This window comes from Cupressus sempervirens, chromosome 11 (genome assembly GCF_028749045.1).
Source record: "Cupressus sempervirens isolate cs-2001-9-10 chromosome 11, ASM2874904v1, whole genome shotgun sequence".
Lineage (NCBI taxonomy): Eukaryota > Viridiplantae > Streptophyta > Pinopsida > Cupressales > Cupressaceae > Cupressus > Cupressus sempervirens.
This window is the reverse complement of record NC_143128.1, coordinates 25,597,675-25,604,285: the sequence shown is the minus strand read 5'-3', so window position 1 is coordinate 25,604,285 and position 6,611 is coordinate 25,597,675.

Below are 6,611 nucleotides of genomic sequence, written 5' to 3'. Positions count from 1 at the left end.
CACCAGATATGTTAACTAGGGAACCTTTAATCAAATAGAAATCCCCAGTGGGGATGGTACCCACAAGGTGATGAACTAATATAAATATTCCTTATTAGAGAATGGACCCTGTTCGGATTCTATGACATATCAGTCTCTCTTAGGAGACTTTGAATCCTTATTAGGTGATTCTAACCATGTTAGGAGTTGTAGAAGGTAGATGAACTATCCAAATAACTTCAAGGGCAAGACGATTGAACCCACTATCCAAATAATCTATGTATTATTCCTTATAGAATAAAAGAAATGAATTTTACTTGTACTTCCTCTTTCTTTCTCCTATCAACCAGACTTTTTCTCCTTCTATTCTAGATACCATATCACAAGCTTTGCATCCAATAATCCCTTGGATCACTTACTCATATTTCCCAAACACTCTTCTTTTTTTGCACTTGCTTGAACACTTCATATCCAAATGCACACTTTAATATAAAGGAAAATACTTTCCTTTATACCAAGTCCTCAAAAAAATTCCTTGAGTCAACCTTGAAGCTTTCCCAATTAATTATAATAGGACCACAATAAGATAATTAATTATTTTGCAATCACATAGCACTATCGGCTCATACTCTATAAAATTTCTCACATTTGTGACTCCAAACTTTGTGCACTCACTCACGTCATCATCAAACTATCTTTTATCACTATCTAACTTCACGTACCATGATTATAGCTTTGTTAAGAGATAAAATATAGTCATTAGAAATTTCTTATCAGGTACTATATTTATGCACTGGTCTCTATAAATCATGTATATCTTCCCTATCTCTTTGACGTCTACTATGTGCACTTAACCTCATCATCAGGACAAAGTATAGAATATGTCCTTAATTGTGTATCACCAGCACATCAAAACACTTTCCATACGATCATGATCTGGTATTATGCCAGTCTTTACAAAATTAATATTATGTTGAAATTAATGAAAAACATAGTCATGAATACAACATTTCAATACTGTCACATGCTCTCTAATGCTTAGGATACTCCTCGAAAGAAATACCATCAGCAGTCATGCTACACAAAATTTTCTTCATAAATCAAGTCAAAATTGTTATTTCTTTATATCCATTGTAGGAGTAAAGAAATGTCTTAACAAAGTTGACTTAATAGTCATCTTGTAAATCCTTTAACAAGGTGATATTTCAAGATTGAAGTGTTTGAAGAATTCTAACCAGGCCACTCCTAATAGGGTGATCTAAATCCTCTAATAGGGTCATACTTAACAATATAATTTGTAACCTTTAAAAAGGTTGGCTCCTAACAGGGATCACTTCAGAAGAGTAAAACTTATTATGACTGGTTGTAAGATGGTTTTTCCCAAATTAGGTTTCCATGTTAAATTTTGGTGTCATCTATGTTCATGTTATTTTCTTATGCTCTATGTTTTTAAGGTTATAACATATTAATAAATCTTAAGATTGATTTGTTAACTGAGTGATAGTAAAATTCTAATGTTAACCAAGCTAGTCACTATTGCATGAATAATAGAAGTTTATATTGACATCTAAAGGACAGTGATTTGTTTTTGTGGTAATTATTCACCCCTCCCCTCTTAGTTACTCTCGTACATTTCCAAACAAGATGACTTATGGATTAAAACTATGAAAGAAGAACTAGATCAGATTGGAAAGAACAACACATAAGAATTGGTTCCTAGACCTTAGGATAAAAATGTTATTGTAACAAAGTGGGTATTCACAAATAAGATGAATGGCCAAAGTGAGGTTGTGAGAAACAAAGAAAGACTAGTATGTAAAGGTTATTCACAAAAAGAAGGAATTTATTTTGAGGAAACATTTGCACATGTTGCTAGAATAGAAGCAAATAGATTATTTTTGGCATATCCCACTAACAAGAATTTCAAAGTGTATTAGATGGATGTCAAATCAACTTTTCTAATAGAAAACTAGAAGAAGAGGTTTACTTTGAGAAACCTGAAGTTTTTCCTTTGAAAAATCAAGGACATATGGTTTGTAAGTTGAAGAAAGCATTGTAAGGATTGAAACCAGAACCTTGAGCTTGGTATGCGAGATTAGATAAGTATTTTTCAAGTTTGGGATTTCAATAAGGTAAGGTAGATATTAATTTCTATTTAAAGAAGATTGAAAATGGATTACTAATTGTTGAGGTATTTTTGGATAGCATAATCTTTGGAGGTGATGAAGAAGTAAGTGAAGCATTTCCAGAAGCAATGAAAAAAGTATTTGAGATGAGTATGATCAAGTATTTATTAGGATTAAAAATTATTTAGAATAAAGATGACATCTTCATATCACAAGCTAAGCATCTGAAAGATTTGGTGAAAACTTTTAGTTTGGAAAGTTGTAAACTTGTTGGAGCACATATGATAACTACTCATAAATTGTCTAGCAAAGATGATATCCCTATTGTTGAGCAGAAAAAGTATAGATCTATGATTAGTGGATTGAAATATCTAACACACACTATATCTAATATAACTAATGCAGTTGAGATTGATGCAATATTTCAAGTTGATCCTAAAGAGTCACATTATGAAATAGTTAAAAGAATTTCTAGATATTTGAGGGGTACACCTAATTTTGGATTATGGTGTGATAGATCAAATGAATTTACCTTATGTGCTTAGACTGATTTAGATTGGGCTGGAAGTGTTGATGAAATAAAAAGTACAAGTGGTGGAGTATTTTACTTGGGAGGTAGATTAGTTTCTTCGCTAAGAAAGAAATATGATTGTATTTCACATATCATGGTAGAAGCAAAGTATGTGATAGCAAAAAAAGTTGTAATAAGATCATTTGGATGAAACAAATATTAAAATATATTGGGATTGAGTTTATAGAGCCTGTTATCATACATTGGGATAACACAAGTACAATAAGTATGTCAAAGAATCCAGTGTTACTATAGACACTTAAAATCATCCCAAAACACTATATTAATTTATTAATATTTCCCTTGACACTATAATTGATTATTTATTAATTAATTATATTTTTCATATTCTTCTACTTATTTAATTAAATTTATTTAATTAATTAGGTTCACTTCCCTAATGTATTTAAATTTAATTTGAATACTTCCCCCTACCGTGTTAAATTTATTTAATGCATAGTGCTTCATAAATCCCCTTTTAAAGAAATTTCAACTTATTTAATTTCCCCCCACTTTATTAAATTCTATAATCCTATGATTAAATTAAATCCTATTTAATTAAATCCTAATCCCACCTAAAGTCTAGCCTACCACCCATCACTCTCATCCTTCTAAGCATACCCACTTTATTATCCTAAATACCTTCTTAAACACCTTTTAGCCTTTAAGTGGTTGCTCATGCGTGTGAGAAACTCAAAGCCCAAGGATCCCCCCTTTCATTCATTCCTCTAAAAAGCTTCTTACACCCTTGTCCCCCCATTTCCTTTCCCCAAGGTTGCTCACACATGTGTGATCACACCTTGAGCCATCTTAATCATAAAATACTTATGTTGACTTTGCATGAATTTTCCCTTAGCCCACGTGTCTCTCTTGTCTCAAGCATTTTCCATCTCCTCCATTGCATTGTTATCATGCCAATTTAAATTTAGAGCTTTTTAGAGATTATTGCTAATCTTTTGGTATTTTTTTGATTTCCTACATTGTTCTTGTATTTTCATTTAGTATTGCATCATTATATTTACTTTTTTCATTCACCATGACATCCTTGAATGCTTTCAAGAATGGTTGCTTCCATAGTCATTGCTTGAGGTGTTCTTCACTCATGTTAGCATAGGTTTATTATCTCTTTTTCATACTTCCATTATTGTGGGATTCAATCATAGTTGTGTTTGAGGAGATCACATCCACATCCCTCATTATTGAGTACACCAAAAAGGCCTTTTGTGGGTACCCTTGTTGAGCTGCTCTGAGGTTGCATGGGAACTCTTGCCTTTCAATTTTATGGGAACTCTTGTCTTTTAGTTGCATTAGTTTTAAAACTCAATTAGAATTAGTTGTATTTCAATTTTTACTTAAATCTTGATATACATGTACAACTAACATTTTCTTGTTTATGTGTAATCCAAACATATTAGGTTTTCATGTATATAGTTACATTTTAAGACAAAACATATATATATTAAGTACCACTTTTTGAGAGAGATGGTTGTAGACAAAGAGATCAGATTGGAGTATATTAGCATAAAGAAGTAGATAGAAGGCATATTTACAAAATCTTTTCCAAAGGATAAATTTGAGTACTTGAGAGGTATGCTTGGGGTTATGCCTTATCTTACTTTTGATTAGTTGATGCAGAGATTGCATCAGTCCAATGGCAGCATAGCAATATTTCTTTTAACTAGACTAGATACTTGATGCTTCATCTATGGGGGAGTACCTATGTTTAAGCTAAGTCATGAAGGACCCTTAGTAACTAGTATTTGATAGTTTATTTATATACTTGACCTTATTGCATATATTATATAGTAAATTAACATAATGATACCCTTTTTCATTGATGTGAGTGGGGGAGAAGAGTACATGAAAAACATCTTTTTTGATATGAATGTTTGCAGATGTTTTATGGGGAGAGTAGCACGTGAAATATCTTTGTATATTGACTAATGTCAATGGTGGAGAGAGATTTGATTGATGAAGAGGATTTGAAAAGGGATTTTAAATGATGCTAATGTATAATGGGATATTAACACCTTCCTTATGCATGATGGTTACAATACAACTAACATTCATGAACAACATAAATCGGGGAATAGTTACAACATAGACTTTTGATATTCATGGAACTTAGATGTTTTACATATATGTTGTCATCAATTCCAAAGGGGGATATTGTTAGCATGAATTCTGATAGTATTTCCATGCAGGAGTATCGTAGCATTGATGGAGAAATGATTAAGAGGTTGTGTGTTGTATTCATGGTAGAGTTTGTCATTGATATCAACATACTAGTTATTCTATAAATACTTGTAGAGAAAAATATAAAGGTTAGTTTTGTAGAGCTCAAGGAATACATATTAGATTATGCATGGTTGAGGATGTGTTCTATAAAGTATTCTAATGTTTTTTTTTAAGTGTGCATGGTGAAATCTAAAGATAATGTAGAGCTGAAATCTCCTAATAGGGATTCAAAGTCTCCTAACACAGACTAATTATTGGAAACTTACAATTGGAACAATTTTTGCTTTGTCATTGATTTCAAATCTATGGATGAGACATATTGTTACCTAATCTAAATTTTATATATATTTGATTGATGAAGAGGATTTGAGAGTTACTCATAACTATAGCACCTAGAGGAAAGGCTGAAGTTATGAAAATGAAGTTACAATGGATATTTGATTAGATAGACTTTGAGAAAGAAAAGTAATTGTTTATGTCAAGAAAGCTAAGCTAAGCCAAGAAAAAGAGTAAATTACTAAGGAGTGTCGAGTAATGCTAGTTTCAACCAAGCCATAATTAGTGTCGAGAAAATCTAGTGTTGATCGAGCATTAGCATTGACCGAGCAAGTTAGTTGACCAAGTGTTAGAATTTAGTGATTTCTTGGGAGATGTAAAACATTTTAAGATTAGATTAATGAGTTGGATCATTAAATTCAAGGTGATGATTAGGAAAAGATGTAACAAAAGGATTCTAGAGAAGTTTATAGAGGATGATCAAGAAGTTGTATAAATACATTTAATCAAGTTGAAGTTGATTGTAAACCCTAAGATGTACAATGGATGTAGAAAATGGTAAAGCACAATTGCCTATTCAAAGTGATAATGAACCAAACTTTAAGGGTCATGTGTAGTCAAGCCTAACCGACCCCAGCCATTGTGTATGAGCAAGTTCATATACAAAGCAAGGTTGATCAGAAGCACACAAGAGTGTGAATGTGAAGATGGAGGAGAAAGCTTGCAGATGTGATGTTGTCATTGACAATTAATTTTGATAAGAAGGATTAAGTTCAAGATTAGAGATGGAAATGAAAGGCTTATTAGTGAACCAACATAAGGACTGAATAGAGATCTAAACCAAAAAAAGTGAATTGTAATCAATCACACAGATCAAAACGTATTATTTTCCTTTTTATCATTGTAAATAGTTTGTATTGAAATCCTTTTAATAGATTTTGACCTAAGAGTCATTGGAAGTCTTGACAGTCTATGTAAATCCTTTAACTAGGTGACATTCTAAATGGAATGATCAAAGTCCTCTTACAAGGCCACTCCTAATAAAGTGATTAAATCCTCTAACCAAGTCACATTTAACACAGTGTATTGTAAACCTTTAACAGCGTTGGCTCCTAACCAAGCTCACTTCTAAAGAGTGAAAAATAGTGACATGTTACTGGTGGTTTTTCCCAAATTGGTTTTCCACATAAAATCCTAGTGTCAAAGTGTGATGAATGTCTTATGAATCTTTTACATGTGATGATGTTTTTCATTATGTAATGCAAGTTAAGTTTATGATATTTTTACAATATAGATAGAGTTCACTTCAAAAGAGTGAAAAAGAGTGACATGTTGTTGGTGGTTTTTCCCAAATTGGGTTTCCACATAAAATCCTAGCATCAAACTATGATGAATGTCGTATCAATGTTTTACACGTGATA